The sequence below is a fragment of the Zea mays genome, chromosome 3 (genome assembly GCF_902167145.1).
Source record: "Zea mays cultivar B73 chromosome 3, Zm-B73-REFERENCE-NAM-5.0, whole genome shotgun sequence".
NCBI lineage: Eukaryota > Viridiplantae > Streptophyta > Magnoliopsida > Poales > Poaceae > Zea > Zea mays.
In genome coordinates, this window is record NC_050098.1 from 54,255,906 (window position 1) to 54,278,079 (window position 22,174).

Below are 22,174 nucleotides of genomic sequence, written 5' to 3' on the forward strand. Positions count from 1 at the left end.
AATAATTCCACAAGCATGCATAGAGAACTGATCATATAAAAAAACTACCATGTATCATCGGCGATTAAAAACAATATAAAACGGGTTGTCCATATCGTCCGCATGACTAGCCTCCAACAAATAAAAATTATGCATAACCTTTCTTATTGTGTGCAACCTAGTGATGCCATAGAAGGAAAACATGCATGCCTCTTCAACTATAATATAGACATAAAATCCACTTGAAATCACCCTATTTATTATTAAAGATAAGGTTGCACACAATAAGAAAACATATCATGTAAACATGGTTGGACTTATCTACCCACGTCATCTTGCAAATTCACTTGAGTTCTTCTAGTCTCAAGATTTCATAGACAGTACAACATTGCCTTTGCTCTATGGAGACAAACCTATTGTACTCTAAGATCAAGTTGGCAAGTAGCCACACTAGCCAAAAAAAGGTGAGGTGTAAAGCACTGCACCCATGGAAATATTACATTGATAAGTTGGGTTGTAACCCAACAGTCAATCCAGCTCAACAACACCATAAAACTTCATTGTATAGTGTTTTCACACTACACCAAGTCAGATTAGATCCTCTATACACAAGCTCAATAAACAATCGGTCCTACAAGTACTAGAACCCAAGAATCCTTTTGGGAAAAAACATCCACAGTCAAGCATATAGAAATATATGATGGTAATAGCTCAGAGATTAGTAAACATTGCATCCCAAAAAACATCATGACGATATGTATATAAAACAAGTACATTAGTAGCTTCACTCGCATAATAATTTCAATAACAACCACATCAAGAAACCAATATTAAATAGAAGTAACATTTCATATCAAGCATTACGTTGTTAACGACATACCTCATCAAACCATAAAGGGGTTTGGAGTAAGGAAATTCTAGTCATCTATACAATAAAATACTAATATGAAAGATATATGAACCCATACCCTTCCTATATGTGCAAGTGTGTCAAATTTATCTTCAAATTGCGTAGAATCTAAAGCCTATCCTCTGATACCAACTGTAACACTCCAGGTTCCACAAACAACCCGGTATGCTACTGTACTACACTTCCGACGTCCATATATAAAATTTCGGCAGCATCCCCTTTTGCAAGATTGCATAAAAGAGGGAGCAACAGAGTATAAACATATATCATGACTAAAACATACTAAGTATTATTACTCGGCTAGCAAGGAAAGATAAACATACGACCTGAACTGAATTAACCAGTGCGCACAACCATATAAAAAAATAAACAAACTTCCTTTGACAATAAGTTTCTAATTAAATCATGGCTGTGCCTGGACAGCATTATTGTGAGAGTGAAAGTGGACGTGCTGCTACTCCCCTCATTCCCAACATGTATCAAGTACCTGCATTGAGTAATGCAAGAGTGAGATGACACATCTCAGCAAGTAAAATAATATCAAACAGTTTAACCACATAAGAACATTGTTTTACCACCACTTAATTCCACAACCTTCTTATTACGAAGGTGCAGCACGTATACAACGTACAACGCACCTAGATACCACACCTCACAGGTTGAAACCACAATAGTAATATAGTAATGTCACACTTCATATATTCCTCATGAGTGCAAATGTCTGCAAATGCAAGGATGACTTCTGCCTTCATACCTCTAAGGATATGAAGCCGCATCGTACCCCTCCTCGGGCAACGTACGATGCTAAAAATGTACATGTACGGTCGGACCATAAGATCACGACATAACTTCAAAATGCAAGATGGATGATGCGATGTGCATGTCATGCCTACAACACTTCATATAACATGATTCAAAAAGACACTTCAACTTCATCCAGATGGGAATCAACCACATATATCATTACCAAATTATGATCATCCACAATATTAGACAATTGAGAATTAATACTTCCAAACAAATAAATTTCATCATAGAATTCAATGATTAACATAATTAAAAACTTATGCATACTCAATGACAGGGAATAGGATGCAAACCAAACGGTAGCAACCACCACTGTATTTACTTGCCTTTACCGGAAGTTCGGGCAAATCCCTAAGTACGATCCGGAAGTCCACCACCTGTTTTTGACACCCAACTTAGTACACCAATTTCACATAATCAGGCTCATAAGCAACGCCGCACCTACGCACAAACTCAAACCCCGCCGCGGGTTACATCTCTCCCTACACCCACCAAACTGCAGCGGCGCTGCTTAATAATTTCATAACTTTAAAATTATGACAGCAGTGGTAACAAACAAAAACTCCAGAGGCATCTACATAAAATTCCCCACAAGTTTTGTATACAATTTATAATTAAATTCCAATATCTAATTAGCCCAAAACAGTCCACAAGATGAACCCTGTAATCTGTTTTTCTTTGTCTTTTGGACAGCGACATACCCAGATTCAAACAGCCATATCTTTTAAAATATAATTCCAAATCAAGCGCATAAGTACTCATTGGAAAGATAAGACAAATCCCTACATGATTAACATACTGGTTAACACTAATTACCCACGAAAAAATCCCAGAAACTGCTAATACCACTGCTGTTCACCCACCTAAAAAATCTGTTTTTTTTGACAGCAACATAACCGGATTCAAACAACGATATCTCCTGAATTATAACTCCGAATCGAGCGCATAAGTACTTGTTGGAAAGATAACATAAATCCCTACATGATTCTCATACTGATTAACACTAATTACTCCCGAAAAAATCCCCAGAAACTGCTAATACTGCTGCTGTTCATCCCCCTGAAAATCTGTTTTTTTGGACAACCACATACCCGGATTCAAACGGTGATAACTTTCAATTTATAACTCCAAATTGAGCGCATAAATACTCGTTGGAAAGGTAAGGTAAAGTTCTACATGATCCCCAAACTGATTTCCCTTAATTCCTCACGAAAAAACACAGAAACTGCTAGACTACTGCTGTTCACCCACCACCTAAAATTCTGGACAGCCCCCTCTACCCAATCGCAAACGCAACCTCTAATCAATTAAATTGCAGCGCAAATGAACAAGGGATGAACACAAAAATCACCTTGGATTCTCCCCCTTTCCTTCCTCCCTTCTTCCCTCCACCAAAACGATTGAAGACTCGCACCACGACGACGATGATCCGAGCGGCAAGGATTGGCACCTTGGGAGGAGGGGATTGAGAGGGGGGGGGGGGCGGCTAGGGTTTGGTGGCTGCAAGAATTGAGAGAGGAGGAGATGGGCAGGGGGGGCTGCACATGGGGGGAGGGGGTTAGGAGGGAGGCGGCTAGGGTTTGGGAGGGTTAATGGGCCGAAACTCCAATTGCGGCCCAACTAACCCACGCGACAGCTCCCGACCGCAACGCAAGCGTCAAACCAAATAAATTCTACTGCCCTAGTTGTGAATGTTTTCCACAAAATCCCAAATCCCCAAAACAACAACCGGATGAGGAAAAAAACAAAAAGAACAACCCCCAACTTCTCTTCTTTGCAAACCGGGTATCACACATAATACATGATCCTAAGTATGTTATGCCTCGATGGTGTCCATCGAGACTGACACACTCTCGAAAGTGCAAGCTTCAGCGCTAAGGGCAAAAGCAAACCAAGAAAAGGAAGCAGAACAAGTATTCAATGAGACACATCCAGAGTATCCACAGAAGCGATGGAGACCAAGGGTCACTAAAGCCAAGGCACAATCGACCATAATTGATAAGACACCAGCGACACAAGGCCCTGCGAAGCTCGCAGACCGTACAACTCCTCTGGTTCGACCGTCTGAACCCATCGCTGACAGTCCGGCTTCCGTGGGCAGACCTTTCGGACCTAACCAGGGAGCCCCTAAGTACACATCAGTCCAAATTGGAGGAGGATAATAGCAAGGATGCAGGGAAAGATGTAATGCAATAGGATTCTACATATCCATCAATCCTATTTGATGAACTTGAAGACATGGTGAAGAAAAGATGGTGGACTACGAGGCATCCCCTGCATGCCCAGGTATGTAAATTAATTTTATTACTTTTTCAACTGATTATGGTATAATCGGTAATGATGAAAGTGTTATGGCTCAATTTGATTTCGGTCCTAAGGAAGTGGTCTTCACCAAACCAAAGGAATCAGTCAATCATCTAAAGTCATTTTTCGTACGTGGTCATATCGATGGGACACCGATTTCAAGGTTGTTGATAGATGGTGGCACGACTGTCATTCTTATGCCATATTCTTTGTACCAAAAGCTAGGCACTCTAGATAATGAGTTGATTAGGATCAACATGACTCTTAGCAGCGTTGGGAGCGTTAGTCCGGTCGAGACCAAAGGTGTGACATTCATTGAGTTAAACATCGGGACCAAGACCGTGGCCACAACATTTTGTGTCGCCATCGTAGAAGGAAATTATAGTGTAATTTAAGAAGAGATTGGATACATGTCAATCAATGTGTACCTTCTACTTTGCACCCGATGTTAATACAATGGGTCGTTGATGATGTCGAAATAGTGCATGTGGATTCATCGGCTTGCATGGCTATGCCTGATGCCCCTATGTTATGGACATATGATTCTGCAAAATGTTCCATAGGGGTAAATTTTCATGATTATCAATTCATAAGTGTTTGCAAATAAGGGTTCACCCTTGTATTGTTAGAGCCGATAGAAAATTGGCTAAACCCCAAATGAAATGCAATGCATTCGATAATAGAAGAAAACTAGATCGCTATAGGTAGCGCAAACGGTCTGGCTCCTATGTCTGAATGGTCCGAAGTCATGTAGAGAGCTCTACGAGTTGTAGCTGCCCTTCTAGATGGTCCGACCGTTATGACCGGACGGTCTGAAGACCCGTAGAGAGGTCCGCAAATCACAGCCTCCTTTTCGGATGGTCTATCCTCTACGGTGTAACACCCTGAATTTGGGGGTATAAAATTTCTTCACTAAATGCCTACCAAATTTAGGTGTTACCTCTTGCCTCTCTCTCTTTTCCTTATGATTAGAATTAGGTTAATTAGGTGAGGGATTAATTATTTATTTTGTCAAAACTATGTGAGTCATGAATTGTTGCATCATGCTTAGCTTAAATTGTTCTTTTGTTTGATGCATATGTTTGAATTATTTGAATTTGAATTCGTGTTTGAATTTGAATTGAGTTCACTAGAGAAAATAAAAAGACAAACAATTAGAAATTCGGAGAAAAGGGAAAACCCATTTCAGCCCAAGCCGGCCTAGTCCAGCCCATCTAAGCCCCCCGCGCGTGTGCCCGCCTCCCTCTAACAGGTGGTCCCTACCTGTCGGTGCCAGCCCGCGCCTGCGTGCTTCCCTCTCTCCATCTCGCTGCCCGATGGGGCCGACTTGTCGGCACCAGTCTCCTCCGCGCACGCACGCCTTCTCTCGCTGTCCCACTGGTCCCGCTCGTCAGCCCTGCTGACTATTCGCTCGCCCGCTCTCTCTATTCCGTGGGCCCCGCCTGTCGGAACCGTCTTCCCCCCCTGAACAACCCGCGCTCCCGCCGTGGATGTGCCCACGACCGCACGTTTCCCGGCCACGCCCCCACGCGCCCGAGCCTTTTCTAGAGCCCGCACACACTCACTCGCCCTCCCCCGCTCATTAGCCCTGCTGACTATTCACATGCCCGCGCCCGCACGCTCGCCTGCTGATCTAATCTTGGCCGCTGATCGTAGATCTGACGGCTGAGGAAACCTCGTACCCCTTCGTGGGGCGGTTTTGCTATGGAAGCCCTCAGTTTTGTAGGAATCAACCGACCGTCCTCTAGTTTCGCGCGTGGACCCCTGTTTTCTTGCATACAGACCCCTGACCTTTTAATTAATCACAGATTTAGACCTAATTTTGTATTTTGAACTCCAAAACTTGTTTATTTCATATCTTTTGCATATGAACTCCAAATTGAGTGATTCAAATTGCAAAATGTTCATAAGATTATCCTCTGTCTATGTAAATTATAATCATTCACTGTATGCACATATTAATTTTATGCCTAGTCTATAGATTAGTTTAGGTAATGGTTTATTTATTAATAAGAAAAATAAAAAAGAGAACCCTAATGGTAAGTAGATGTTTAACTTTGTGAGATTAATAATATGTAAAGTATGAATCTATCCCTGGTATAACTTTTGTGTATCATTAAAATAAGTGGAATTAAGTTATGTAAGCTATGGAGATAGATAATACTTAGAGAATCACAAACTTCTAAGTGTGCTAGTTCACCCTAGAACCTAAGATCACAAACTGTTCTGTCAAACTTGTGTTCACCTGATTGTATATGTTTGGTGTATTATTTATTTGTCTTTATCCAAATGTGTTGAATGCATGATCGCTTTGTTTAGACAACAAGCAGCCAGTGGTTCCTGAGTGTGTTGCCATAGATCTTCTTGAGCAACAACCTGGTGAAGCCAAGTGTCATCTGACTTACTATGTCCCACTTATTTCATAATTCACCGTCCCACATTATTTTATTCAAACCTAAGGATTTACTAGTCTGTATTAACCTTATCCTTGTTACCTTTTTGGGTTATTATGGTTAGCTTTATGCTATTGCTTTACCTTAATCAACGTACGATGATGTTATCCCGATGATGATCTTGTGATACTTTAGGGGACTTAGGCTGTTTCCTACGTACCTCTCTGTAAGGACCTGTTCGTTGAGTGACCAATCGGGATAATAGTACAACCATGAGGGTGGAATGGGATGCCCTTAGCTGATTAATTAGAGGAACTTGAGGTGTAGTTGGCTTCGTCGTAGGGCCGTCAATGGGGTCCGGGCACAGTACTTGCTCTGCCGAGGCTCGTTGCCGAGGTTTTTTCAGTTTGGTTTTGTTAGTTGTTGGGGACCTTTGTCTTCCGAAGGTCCTCAAAAACATGATTAACAATGTTTCCCAAGTATAATACATGTACATGAACCTTCAGACTCAGGTTGAAGCTGTTCACAATATGAAAAGCATGGTCGCGACGAAGGTCGAACCAGCTCCGAAGCTAAGCGCGAGAAAGCTTCGGCTCACTAGCAGAAAAAGGAACCGACTTAAAGAGGAAAAGGCTATCTAGTCCTCGATAGATTGTCCTTATGTCAATAGTAAATATGGAGGGCATGAATGTAATGTCTCACAGGCTGCGCCCTGTGCCTATAAATAGATGAACAGTACCCTCGTACTATTCACGCTGATTGGTACTCGCTCGTGCATCACGCTTGTACTTTATCCTTCTGTCAAGCCGAAGGTACAAATGTAATTTTGTATTATTTCCGTTTATCCGTGATAATATAATAAAAGATGAGCTAATAATGTTATATGATTATTCATGTTGTCTCTTATATTTCACATGCTTCTTCTTTCATTAACATATACTGCGATGATGAAGGTATGTCCTTCATGACCTTCGTCCGAAGATCATTATATCCTAAGGGAAATAATGCTTTGAAGGACGAAGGGCTTTAACCATTAACATTTTGTGTTGCCTTGTTCTTAATTCATAGCATTTGAGAATAAGTCCCCAACATTGGCACCCACCTCCGGTGAACTCATTCGACCACCTTCGGCAAGCCCTAACCTTCATCATGCCACCGAAGAAAGCTTTAGCTCCAGGGGCTGCTGCACTGCAGCCACTGGACATAAACCAGGAGACCCTTTCTCTCTGAGAGGCTCGAAGCCACAAGAGAAAGGCCACCAGTCCAACACTCCAGGAGGAGTTGGACCAAGAGATCAGGGACATGGAAATCATCCATCAACAAGTGCAAAGGAAGAAGGAGAAGATGGCACGACTGGCCGATCTTCAAAGGAAGATCGATGAAGCTACTGAAGAAGTGCATCATCTTGCTCAAGATGAACAAGACCGAAGGCCCCAACACAGGGAGCTTCGTCAGGAAGGCTTATTCAACGAGGATGGATGGTATGATGATTTTAATCATGATACCTTTACTTTTGATGATGCTTCTCCCTTGGCAGCAGAACTGCAGGCTACCCCATGTCCTCCATCATACAAGCCACCTCAGCTCCCCATGTATAATGGGCACTCAGATGCAAAGCAGTTTTTAATGAGCTACGAAGCAACTATATCTTCGTACCGGGGCAATACCGCAGTCATGGCGAAGTCCTTCGTCATGGCAGTCCGGAACGTAGCCCAAACATGGTATTCTTCTCTTCGGCCTGGGACTATCACGTCGTGGCAGAAGCTCAAGGACATGCTGGTTACCAGTTTTCAAGGCTTTCAAATGAAGCCAGTCACAGCTCAGGCCCTATTCCAGTGCACGCAAGACCATGAGGAATACCTTCAGGCATATGTCCGAAGGTTCTTGCGACTAAGGGCACAAGCGCCTATAGTGCCCAATGAAATTGTCATTGAGGCCATGATCAAGGGTCTTCGTCCAGGACCTACTGCTCAATATTTCACCAGAAAGCCCCCACAGACTCTAGAGAAGCTGCTTCAGAAGATGGATGAGTACATCCGGGCTGATAACGACTTCCGCCAAAGAAGGGAGGCAGCTTACAAATTCTCTGAGATGACCAGGGGCTTCGAAGGACGAATCCACCCGAGGCATGTAAGGTCGATCCACAGCTCCAGTCAGAACGACGACAAAGGAAGCCAGCCTTAGAGGTCACAATACACCTGACAATCTTTGGGGCAACAGCAAAGCTCTTTCAGGCCACCAGCTCCAAGGGGTAGAGGCGCCAGGGCTTCAGAGGAAGATTTGGGGATCAGCCCAGAAAGATCTACTGCTTATTCTATGGTGAGGACAAGGGCCATACTACAAGAATGTGCCAAATCACCATTCAGAAGGAAAAGGAGATAGCAGAAGCCGAAGCTCGGCAGAATCAGTCGAAGCAGGTCTTGCACACTGCTTCATGTCACTCTCCCTACATACCAGAATATGTGGGCAATCATCCTGCAGCTTCTGTTGCTTCGGCTAGCCATTCACAAGCTTCCTGGCCACAACTCCCACCCCCACCACCACTACAACCGACCTATTCCCGAAGCCAGCAGCCAGAAGGGCGCCAGCACTCCCAACAGCAACGTGAAATCAGGGAGGAATCCGAAGCTCGCACAGTCAACAGTACTATGCCAGAATCAAAGCACATCTATTGAGCGATATCCTACCCCTGAAATACTTTTATGTTCTATGTCATTTTGTTTTTCAATAAGGAACAAGCAATGTAAATCTAGTTTTAATTCCTTGTAATGGTTTTGCTTCTATTAGAATGAAATATATCTTCTTCACATACTTACGAAGCTCAAAAATTACCGAAGCTCTAAAGTCGTTCCTAAGGGAATGCAGAGTTAAAAATTGCCGAAGCTACCAAAAGTCGTTCTTAAGGGAGCGCAGTGTAAGTTTTGCTGAAGCTACAAAAAGTTGTTCCTAAGGGAGCGCAGTTTAAGTTTTCTGCTCAAAAGTCGTTCCAAAGGGAATGCAGAGCCAAATACCATCGAAATATAAGGCGAAGAAGTTCAAAAGACATTCCTACGGGGATGCAGAACTTATACCGCCGAAATAGAAGGCGAAGAAGTTCAAAAGACGTTCCTAAGGGGATGCAGAACTTACACCGAAAAATAAGTGGTGAAGCCGAAAAATAAACGACAAAGAGATTCCAATCGTTCCTAAGGGGACGCAGAGATTGTTTGTTTCAGTATGGGCGTGTGGGTGTGTGTCTTCGGCATTAGCATCATTTTTGCATCATATCATCACATCATCCCTAATAGCATCACATCATACATCATAGCGCACCAATAACACGAATTGAATACGAAGTCAACATTCGGAGGATGCTTTATAAAAATGAAAATGTGCTAAGACACAAAGTAAGCTGAGAAATACAATTTCATCAGCTCTGTTGCAAAAGAAGGGATCCCTGTTTACGAAGCATGGATGTTTTTACGGAGTATGGATATTTTTACGAAGTATGGATCTTTTTCTTTACGAAGCATGAAAAGAAGGGAAGGTGTTTTTTCGCCGAAGGCTAAAAAACGGTATGTATATAAAGTTTCATGCATCGCAAAGAAGTGAATTACAAATAATTTACATAGTAGATTCAAAGATATGTACATCGAATATTACAGTTTTGTTACAACAAAGCCACATTGACCATTTAAAAAAATGTTTATACAAAAAGTGCTAGTCTTCTTTCAGGATCTTCTCCGCAACTTCATTCAGCAATTTATTGACGACTTCGTCAACAATAGATTCAGCCATATTAATGATCTCCAGTGCCTCCTTCATTTCTGGATCGGCCAGGGGATCGAACGGTTCTGGTGGCGGAGATAATTCAGCTACAGTGGAAAAATTAATCAGTCCGAAGCCACAAAAAAAACAAATGCCGAAGCTAAGAGCCGCGAAACAATACCTATGCGTTTCTCGCGTTCTGCAGCTTCTTCAGCTTGTTTTGCTTGTACTCGGGCGTCATGGATGTCTTTTTCACTTTTCTTCATAATTTCGTGAACCATCTCTCGGCCACCATTTACCCAGATGTCATTATAAAATTTCCTGCCCATTAAACTTGCTTCAGCTGAGGGATCCTTTGTATCACCCATGGAGAAGGCAGCTTCGGCCTAGGCCAGAGTCTTGACATGGTCGCATCCCGCCTTCTCCAGGATGGCTGAAATTCCCCTTGCACCAGAGAACGCGCAGACATCCCCGCAATCACTTAAAATTTCTTCAAAAGCTTCGGCCTCTCCAATTATCCATTCGAGAACACCTTCAGGGTTGCCTCGTATGAAGTTATCTTCATTAGAATAGGCGCCCACGTTGGCGAAGCTAGCCTTTATTTTCTCCTTGGAAGCGCGAAGTTCTTCAACTGTTTTTTATAAATGGTTTTCCAATATTCGCTGATCTCTCAGTTAGCTTCTGCGAGAGCGCATTTTCTTTCGCTTCTGCCAACTGTTTCCGAAGGTCTTCGATTTCATTCTTTTGGATTTTGGCTTAAGCCTTGAAACTAGCTTCATCTTCTTTCACTTTGTTTACCAATGAAATAAATACTTTGTCTTTTTCAAGACCTTCGTTCCTTAATTCGATTACCTCTGAACGAAGATTGTTCAGAGCCATGGTATATCCTTCATCTTCAATATTTTTCTGTGCCCTGAGGGCATTGCTAAGAATCAGGCCCTGCAAGTGGAGGAAAAGAATAAGTATGACAAGTAAAATACCCCATTTTTAAATTCAAATTAAATTCAAATGTAACTCTTATACCTTTATGCTATTATACGCTAAGCTGTCAGCAAGCTCATCCTTCGATAAGATTGAAAGACCATCCTCCAGCTTCGGGAATCTGATGCTTATACCTATCTCCCGGCAAACAGATATTTCTTTATTATCCGGGAGACAGTACAAAAAATCTTCTTCCCCACTGCCATTAAACACTAATGCCCCCTTCGGGCACTTCAATTTCTGGGCATAGTGTCGTGCTTCTAGCTTTTCTTCCTGAGAAAGTCCCTTTCTCGAAGCATAACGAATGATGTAATCAGAACTTTCTTTTGAAGCTTCGGGAGCAGGAGTTTCAACCTTTTCAGATGCAATTTACTCTGTCGTCTTTTCTTCAACCACGACAGGCTCTGTATCGGTGGGCACTGAAGGCCCAACTTCGGTTTCAGCCTGAATTATTGCAGCTTCGACTTCTGTCTGCTTCGTTTCAGCTTTGGGTTGTGCCTTGGAAGATTCAACAATTTTTCTTGTAGGAGCAGGACTCAAGGTTTTTGCTGTTTCTAATACAACATCTAGCACATTCGCCATCCTTCTCCTCTTAGGAGTTGCGGCAGAACTCTTTTGTGCCTTCGACACTGTTGCCTCCGTTGAAGGGCTTAAAATCTCTGGCATTTTTGTTATTTCTCCAATTTTTGACCCCTCAGCCTTATCAGCTGTCGTCTCAACTAGCTTAACTGAAAGTAACTTTGGCATTATGCCCGGCTCTCCAGTGTTCTGCGCAGGCGGAACAGTTTCTTTTGTTTTGGTAGTCGAAGAGGCCCCTTCGCCAAATTCAGGAATTACGACTGGTTCGATGTAACGCGGCCGGCGAGTCAGAACCTTCAACTTTTTTTCCCTTCGGTACAAGCTCAATTGGGGTGTCTGAAGTAGCAGCTTTCCTCTTTTTCCCCTATCCCTGCAGTGGATAGCGGTGGTCGGGGTAAACGAAGACAATGGCGTCAAAAACTCTGTTCAGTCTCTTCTTTCCCCGACCTCTGAAGGCTGCGGACAGTGCATTATCTTCTGCTTTGGAATATGCTCCAAGCAGTTCATCACTTGTAGCTTCGATGCACTTCAACCAGTCGTCGTTTGGTTCATCGAACTTATCCCCAAACCTGAATGTATACTTCAGCCGGACCAAACCACCTTCGCTAGAGTTAGTGATGGTCTCCTTCGACATTTCCCAGCTTTCTACAAGTGGCCATACTCTGAAGGCTATATGTTCTTGAATTAAATCTCTTGTGCCAATGAAGGAGGAAACAGTACTGAAGGCCTTCTGACATGCTTTGACGGCGTCATCAATTTCGATCTTCGGCTTTCAGAGGCCGAAGCGGGACCAGATGGGGTGCATAATGACTTCCTTAATGTCTTCCCTAGCTATCAAATCATTCTTTACATAAAACCATTCTTCCATCCAAGCCCTGGGCCATCTTTTCCGAAATGTCGGCACCGGGTGGCCTGCATTGGGGCGAGCGATAAATCCATAGCAACCGAAGTTGTTGTGGTACTGTTCTTTACCCATGGCCTTCATCTCATATAAAAGTTCGTGCATACCGCAGAAGCACTTCGTGCTTGGCTCAAGCCCTTGGCTCCTTACTGCCTAGACAAAAATCCCCATCCTTATTATGGCTTCGGGGGTGATCTGATGAAGGAAGATTTGGTAGGTCTTCAGCACTTCAACTACAAACTTGCTCAAAGGGAACCGAAGTCCAGCCTTGAAGAAGCTTCGGTAAATCACAACCTCATTCTCCTCAGGAGCAGGGACGTTGTTGTCTCCTCCAGCCCTCACAATAGACATGTCCCGAAAATACCTTCTTCTCATGTTCTCAACATGACTCTGTTTGATGGTTGATTTTCTGAAGATTGAATGACTTGGCCTCCAAGGCCGATCCTCATAATCCTCATCCCCACTTTCCACATCATAGCTATCGCTATCGCCAGTATCTTCGGACAAACCTTCCAGTATCTATTTAGTAATTTTTTCTGTGTTTGTTTTATCCATCGACTCGATAAATCCAGCAATATAAGGATCCACAACCTTCTTCTCCTCAAACAGCTTCTCCTCTTCAGTCAGCTTCGTCTCAGCAACAACCTTCTTGTCTTGAGACATCTTTTTCTTTAGAAATGGTGAAAACGCGTCTTTTAAACCGAAGCTTAGAGAGCTTGAAAAACTAGCAAGCGCTAGTAAACAAGAGCTATAAAATTGAGAAACTAAAGCAAATGGCACAAGCAGCGTATCAAATGCAGCAGGTGTGAGTTCTTATTTATACGCCCAGCGCGCTGTAAGTGGAGGGCCCCATCTGTCATTGTTTATTGCTATTCTAGCAAAGGGAAGGTGTTTTTTCGGACCTTCGGCTTAAGGCCTTCGTCCATATCACAGTCTGAATTTGTTATCTTAACAAATTAATACTGCGAGGGGATACTGTTGGGGGCCTTTATCTTCCGAAGGTCCTCAAAAACATGATTAACAATGTTTCCCAAGTATAATTGAAAAGTCGCCTAGAGGGGGGTGAATAGGGCGAATCTGAATTTTATAAACTTAAGCACAACTACAAGCTGAGTTAGGTTAGAAATATGAACGAGTCCGAGAGAGAGGGCGAAAAACAAATCGTAAGCAAACAAAGAGTGAGACACAAGGATTTGTTTTACCGAGGTTCGGTTCTTGCAAACCTACTCCCCGTTGAGGTGGTCACAAAGACCGGGTCTCTTTCAACCCTTTCCCTCTCTCAAACGGTCACTTAGACCAAGTGAGCTTCTCTTCTCAATCAAACGGGACACTAAGTCCCCGCAAGGACCACCACACAATTGGTGTCTCTTGCCTTGGTTACAATTGAGTTGATCACAAGAAAGAATGAAGAAAAGAAGCAATCCAAGCGCAAGAGCTCAAATGAACATAATTCACTCTCTCACTAGTCACTATTTGATTAGGAATGATCTTTGGACTTGGGAGAGGATTTGATCTCTTTGGTGTGTCTTGTATTGAATGATATAGCTCTTGTAAGGTGTAGGAAGCGTGAAAACTTGGATGCCATGAATGGTGGGTGGTTGGGGGTATTTATAGCCCCAACCACCAAACTAGCCGTTTGGTGAAGGCTGCTGTCGCATGGCGCACCGGACAGTCCGGTGCGCCATCGGACACTGTCCAGTGCGCCTGCCACGTCGCCCAGCCGTTGGATTCTGACCATTGGAGCTTCTGTCTTCTGGGCCACCGGACAGTCCGGTGGTGTACCGGACAGGTCATGTAGAGTGTCCGGTGTGCCTTCTGGCACGTGCCTGACTTCTGCGCGCACTGTAGCGCATTTAATGCTGTTGCAGGCAACCGTTGGCGCTGAAGTAGCCGTTGCTCCGCTGGCACACCGGACAGTCCGGTGAATTATAGCGGACTGGCTCCCAGAATTCTCGAAGGTGAGCAGTTCGGAGTTGGAGTCCCTGGTACACCGGACACTATCCGGTGGCGCACCGGACAGTCCGGTGCGCCAGACCAGGGGACACTTCGGCTGACTTTTGCTCTCTATATTTGAATCCATTTTCGGTCTTTTTATTGGTTTGATGTGAACCTTTGGCACCTGTAGAACTCATAATCTAGAGCAAATTAGTTAGTCCAATTATTTGTGTTGGGCAATTCAACCACCAAAATCAATTAGGAAAAAGGTGTAAGCCTATTTCCCTTTCAGTCTCCCCCTTTTTGGTGATTGATGCCAACACAAACCAAAGCAAATATAGAAGTGCATAATTGAACTAGTTTTCATAATGTAAGTGCAAAGGTTACTTAGAATTGAACCAATAAATTCTCATAAGATGTGCATGGATTGTTTTCTTCATTTTTTAACATTTTGAACCACGCTTGCACCACATGTTTTGTTTTTGCAAGTTCTTTTGTAAATTCTTTTCAAAGTCTTTTTGCAAATAGTCAAAGGTAAATGAGTAAGATTTTGAGAAGCATTTTCAAGATTTGAAATTTTCTCCCCTTGTTTCAAATGCTTTTCCTTTGACTAAACAAAACTCCCCCTCAATAAATCCTCCTCTTAGTGTTCAAGAGGGTTTTAGATATTAGTTTTGAAAGGGTTGTACCAATTTGAAAAATCTTTTCTTAACTCAAAATTTTGAAATTGGTGGTGGTGCGGTCCTTTTGCTTTGGGCTAATACTTTCTCCCCCTTTGGCATGAATCGCCAAAAACGGATACTTGAGTGAAATATAAGCCCTTTTACTGCTTTCTCTCCCTATGGGAAATAACATATGGGTGAAGATTATACCAAAGTTGGAGAGCGGCGCGAAGCGACGGTGAAAGATGAGTAATTCGATGGAGTGGAGTGGAAGCCTTTGTCTTCGCTGAAGACTCCAATTCCCTTTCAATCTATGACTTAGTTTGAAATACACTTGAAAACACATTAGTCATAGCACATGAAAGAGATATGATCAAAGGTATATCTATGAGCTATGTGTGCAAAACATCAAAAGAATTTCCTAGAATCAAGAATATTTAGCTCATGCCTAAGTTTGGTAAATGTTTGTTCATCTAGTGGCTTGGTAAAGATATCGGCTAATTGTTCTTTGGTGTTAATATATGCAATCTCGATATCCCCTTTTGTTGGTGATCCCTTAGGAAATGATACTGAATGGCTATGTGTTTAGTGCGGCTATGTTCAACGGGATTATCCGCCATGCGGATTGCACTCTCATTATCACATAGAAGAGGAACTTTGGTTAATATGTAACCATAGTCCCTAAGGGTTTGCCTCATCCAAAGCAATTGCGCGCAACAATGGCCTGCGGCAATATACTTGGCTTCGACGGTAGAAAGAGCTACGGAATTTTGCTTCTTTGAAGCCCAAGACACCAGAGACCTTCCCAAGAACTGGCAAGTCCCCGATGTGCTCTTTCTATTAATTTTACACCCTGCCCAATCAGCATCGGAATAACCAATTAAATCAAATGTGGATCCCCTAGGGTACCAAAGGCCAAACTTAGGAGTATAAACTAAATATCTCAATATACGTTTTACGGCCCTACGGTGAACTTCCTTAGGATCGGCTTGGAACCTTGCACACATGCATACGGAAAGCATAATGTCCGGTCGAGATGCACATAAGTAGAGTAAGGAACCTATCATCGACCGATATACCTTTTGATCTACGGATTTACCTCCCGTGTCGAGGTCGAGATGCCCATTAGTTCCCATGGGTGTCTTGATGGGCTTGGCATTCTTCATCCCAAACTTGGTTATAATTTCTTGAATATACTTCGTTTGGCTAATGAAGGTGCCTTCTTGGAGTTGCTTCACTTGAAATCCTAAGAAGTAATTCAACTCCCCCATCATAGACATCTCGAATTTTTGTGTTATGATCCTACTAAACTCTTCACATGTAGATTCGTTAGTAGACCCAAATATGATATCATCAACATAAATTTGGCATACAAACAAATCATTAGCAAGTGTTTTAGTAAAGAGTGTAGGATCAACCTTTCCAACTTTGAAGCCATTAGTGATAAGAAAATCTCTTAGGCATTCATACCATGCTCTTGGGGCTTGCTTGAGCCCATAAAGCGCCTTAGAGAGTCTATAAACGTGATTAGGGTACTCACTATCTTCAAAACCGGGAGGTTGCTCAACATAGACCTCCTCCTTGATTGGTCCATTGAGGAAGGCACTTTTCACATCCATTTGATAAAGCTTAAAGCCATGGTGAGTAGCATAGGCAAGTAATATACGAATTGATTCAAGCCTAGCTACGGGTGCATAGGTTTCATCGAAATCCAAACCTTCGACTTGTGAATATCCCTTGGCCACAAGTCGGGCTTTGTTCCTTGTCACCACACCATGCTCATCTTGCTTGTTGCGGAAGACCCACTTGGTTCCTACAACATTTTGGTTAGGACGTGGAACTAAATGCCATACCTTATTCCTAGTGAAGTTGTTGAGCTCCTCTTGCATCGCCACCACCCAATCCGAATCTTGAAGTGCTTCCTCTACCCTGTGTGGCTCAATAGAGGAAACAAAAGAGTAATGTTCACAAAAATGAGCAACACGAGATCTAGTAGTTACCCCCTTTTGAATATCGCCGAGGATGGTGTTCACGGGGTGATCTCGTTGGATTGCTTGGTGGACTCTTGGGTGTGGCGGTCTTGGAACTTGTTCGTCTTCCTCATCTTGATCATGGGCATCTCCCCCTTGATCATTGCTCTCCTCTTGAGGTGGCTTATCTTCTTGATCTTCTCATTCATCATTTTGAGCCTCATCCTCATCTTGAGTTGGTGGAGATGCTTGCATGGAGGAAGATGGTTGATCTTGTGCTTGTGGAGGCTCTTCGGATTCCTTAGGACACACATCCCCAATGGACATGTTTCTTAGCGCGACGCACGAAGCCTCTTCATCATCTAGCTCATCAAGATCAACTTGCTCTACTTGAGAGCCGTTAGTCTCATCAAACACAATGTCACAAGAAACTTCAACTAGTCCAGAGGACTTGTTAATAAAGACTCTATATGCCCTTGTGTTTGAATCATATCGTAGTAAAAAGCCTTCTACAGCCTTAGGAGCAAATTTGGATTTTCTACCTCTTTTAACAAGAATAAAGCATTTGCTACCAAAGACTCTAAAATATGAAACATTGGGATTTTTAACGGTTAGGAGTTCGTATGATGTCTTCTTGAGGATTTGGTGTAGATATAATCGGTTGATGGCGTAGCAGGCGGTGTTGACCGCCTCGGCCCAAAACCGATCCGAAGTCTTGTATTCATCAAGCATGGTCCTTGCCATGTCCAATAGAGTTCGATTCTTCCTCTCCACTACACCATTTTGTTGTGGCGTGTAGGGAGAAGAGAACTCATGCTTGATGCCCTCCTCCTCAAGGAAGCCTTCGATTTGTGAGTTCTTGAACTCCGTCCCGTTGTCGCTTCTTATCTTCTTGATCCTCAAGCCAAACTCATTTTGAGCCCGTCTCAAGAATCCCTTTAAGGTTTCTTGGGTATGAGATTTTTCCTGCAAAAAGAACACCCAAGTGAAGCGAGAATAATCATCCACAATAACTAGACAGTACTTACTCCCGCCGTAAGCTATCGGGTCGAATAGGTCCATGTGTAGGAGCTCGAGTGGCCTGTCAGTCGTCATGATGTTCTTGTGTGGATGATGAACACCAACTTGCTTCCCTGCCTGACATGCGCTACAAACCCTGTCTTTCTCAAAATGAATATTTGTTAGTCCCAAAATGTGTTCTCCCTTTAGAAGCTTGTGAATATTCTTCATTCCAACATGTGCTAGTCGGTGATGCCAGAGCCAGCCCATGTTAGTCTTAGCAATTAAGCAAGTGTCGAGTTCAGCTCTATCAAAATCTACTAAGTATAACTGACCCTCTAACACTCCCTTAAATGCTACTGAATCATCACTTCTTCTAAAGACAGTAACACCTATATCCGTAAAAAGACAGTTGTAACCCATTTTACATAATTGCGAAACTGAAAGCAAGTTATAATCTAAAGAATCTACAAGAAAAACATTGGAAATAGAGTGGTCAGGTGATATAGCAATTTTACCCAAGCCTTTGACCAACCCTTGATTTCCATCCCCGAATGTGATAGCTCGTTGGGGATCTTGGTTTTTCTCGTAGGAGGAGAACATCTTCTTCTCCCCTGTCATATGGTTTGTGCACCCGCTGTCGATGATCCAACTTGAGCCCCCAGATGCATAAACCTACAAAACAAATTTAGTTCTTGATTTTAGGTACCCAAATGGTTTTGGGTCCTTTGACATTAGATACAAGAGCTTTGGGTACCCAAACACAAGTCTTTGACCCCTTGTGCTTGCCCCCAACATATTTGGCAACTACTTTGCTGGATTTGTTAGTTAAAACATAAGATGCATCAAAAGTCTTAAATAAAATGCTAGGTTCATTTGATGCATTAGGAGTTTTCTTCTTAGGCAATTTAGCATGAGTGGATTGCCTAGAACTACATGTCTCACTCTTATACATAAAAGCATGATTAGGTCCAGAGTGAGACTTCCTAGAGTGAATTCTCCTAATTTTGTGCTCGGGATAACCGGCAGGGTACAAAATGTAACCCTCGTTATCCTGAGGCATGGGAGCCTTGCCCTTAACAAAGTTAGACAATCTTTTAGGAGGGGCATTAAGTTTGACATTGTCTCCCTTTTGGAAGCCAATGCCATCCTTGATGCCAGGGCGTCTCCCACTATAGAGCATACTACCAGCAAATTTAAATTTTTTGTATTCTAACTCATGCTCGGCAATTTTAGCATCTAATTTTGCTATATGATCATTTTATTGTTTAATCAAGGCCATGTGATCATGAATAGCATCAATGTTAACATCTCTACATGTAGTGCAAATTGTAACATGCTCAACGGTAGATGTAGAGGGTTTGCAAGATTTTAGTTCAACAATCTTGGCATGTAAAATGTCATTTTTACTTCTAAGATTGGAAATGGAAGCATTGCAAACATCTAAGTCTTTAGCCTTAGCAATCAATTTTTCATTTTCAATTCTAAGGCTAGCAAGAGAAGCATTCAACTTTTCAATCTTAGCAAGTAAACTAGCATTATCATCTCTAAGATTGGAAATTGAATCATCACATAAATTTGAATCAACCTTAGCAATTAATCTAGCATTCTCATTTCTAAGGTTGGCAATGACATCATGGCAAGTGCTTAGCTCACTAGATAATTTTTCACATTTTTCTACTTCTAGAGCATAAGCATTTTTAACCTTAACATGCTTCTTGTTTTCCTTAATTAGGAAGTCCTCTTGGGTGTCCAAGAGTTCATCCTTCTCATGAATAGCACTAATTAATTCATTCAACTTTTCTTTTTGTTGCATGTTTAGGTTGGCAAAAAGGGTGAGCAAATTATCCTCCTCATCACTAGAATTATCCTCATCACTAGAGGTTGCATATTTAGTGGAGGATTTTGATTTTACCTTCTTCCTTTTGCCGTCCTTTGCCATGAGGCACTTGTGGCCGACGTTGGGGAAGAGGAGCCCTTTGGTGACGGCGATGTTGGCGGCGTCCTCGTCGGAGGATGAGTCGGTGGAGCTCTCGTCGGAGTTCCACTCGCGGCATACATGGGCATCGCCGCCCTTCTTCTTGTAGTATCTCTTCTTTTCTCTCCTCTTGCCCTTCTTGTCGTCGCCCCTGTCACTGTCACTTGATAATGGACATTTTGCAATAAAGTGATCGGGCTTACCACACTTGTAGCAAACTTTCTTGGAGCGTGACTTGTAGTCCTTCCCCCTCCTTTGCTTGAGGATTTGACGGAAGCTCTTGATGATGAGAGCCATCTCCTCATTGTCGAGCTTGGAGGCGTCGATGGGGACCCTACTCGTTGTAGAGTCTTCTTTCTTCTCCTCCGTTGCTTTGAATGCAACGGGTTGCACATCGGGTGTGGAGGAGGCGCCTTGCTCGATGATTTTCTTAGAGCCTTTGATCATTAACTCAAAGCTCACAAATTTTCCTATTACTTCCTTGGGAGACATTAGTGTGTATCTAGGATCACCACGAATTAATTGAACTTGCGTAGGGTTAAGGAAAACGAGTGATCTAAGAATAACCTTGACCATTTCATGGTCATCCCATTTGGTGCTCCCGAGGTTGCGCACTTGGTTCACCAAGGTTTTGAGCCGGTTTTACATTGCTTGTGGCTCCTCCCCTTGGTGAAGCATGAAGCGACCGAGCTCCCCCTCGATCGTCTCCCGCTTGGTGATCTTGGTCACCTCGTCTCCTTCGTGTGCGGTCTTGAGCACGTCCCATATTTTCTTTTGCGCTCTTCAACCCTTGCACCTTATTATACTCCTCTCGACTTAGAGAGGCGAGGAGTATAGTAGTGGCTTGGGAGTTGAAGTGTTGGATTTGTTCGACCTGCTCCAAGTCGTAATCCTTGTCTCCCTTCTTTGGTACCTGCGCTCCATACTCAACAATGTCCCATATGCTTTTGTGGAGTGAGGTTAGGTGATGCCTCATTTTATCACTCCACATAGAATAATCTTCACCTTCTAGCATAGGTGGTTTGCCTAATGGAATGGAAAGTAATGGAGTGCGTTTTGAAATACGAGGGTAGTGAAGGGGCATCTTACTATACTTTTTGCGCTCATGGCGCTTAGAAGTGACGGATGCCGATTCCGAGCCGGAGGTGGAGGGTGACGAAGAGTCGGTCTCGTAGTAGACCACTTTCTTCATCTTCTTCTTCTTGTCACCCTTCCATTGGGACTTGATGGAGGAAGAGGATTCCTCCTTGTGCTTGTGGGCGGACTCCCTTGAGTGCGTTCTCCCCGAGCTTGCGGACTTGTCGCCGGTCCTGAGCTCCCTCTTGGCGGATGCTCCCGACATCACTTCGAGCGGTTAGGCTCTAATGAAGCACCGAGCTCCGATACCAATTGAAAGTCGCCTAGAGGGGGGGTGAATAGGGCGAATCTGAATTTTATAAACTTAAGCACAACTACAAGCCGGGTTAGGTTAGAAATATGAACGAGTCCGAGAGAGAGGGCGAAAAACAAATCATAAGCAAACAAAGAGTGAGACACAAGGATTTGTTTTACCGAGGTTTGGTTCTTGCAAACCTACTCCCCGTTGAGGTGGTCACAAAGACCGGGTCTCTTTCAACCCTTTCCCTCTCTCAAACGGTCACTTAGACCAAGTGAGCTTCTCTTCTCAATCAAACGGGACACTAAGTCCCCGTAAGGACCACCACACAATTGGTGTCTCTTGCCTTGGTTACAATTGAGTTGATCACAAGAAAGAATGAAGAAAAGAAGCAATCCAAGCGCAAGAGCTCAAATGAACACAATTCACTCTCTCACTAGTCACTATTTGATTGGGAATGATCTTTGGACTTGGGAGAGGATTTGATCTCTTTGGTGTGTCTTGTATTGAATGATATAGCTCTTGTAAGGTGTAGGAAGCGTGAAAACTTGGATGCCATGAATGGTGGGTGGTTGGGGGTATTTATAGCCCCAACCACCAAACTAGCCGTTTGGTGAAGGCTGCTATCGCATGGCGCACCGGACACTGTCCGGT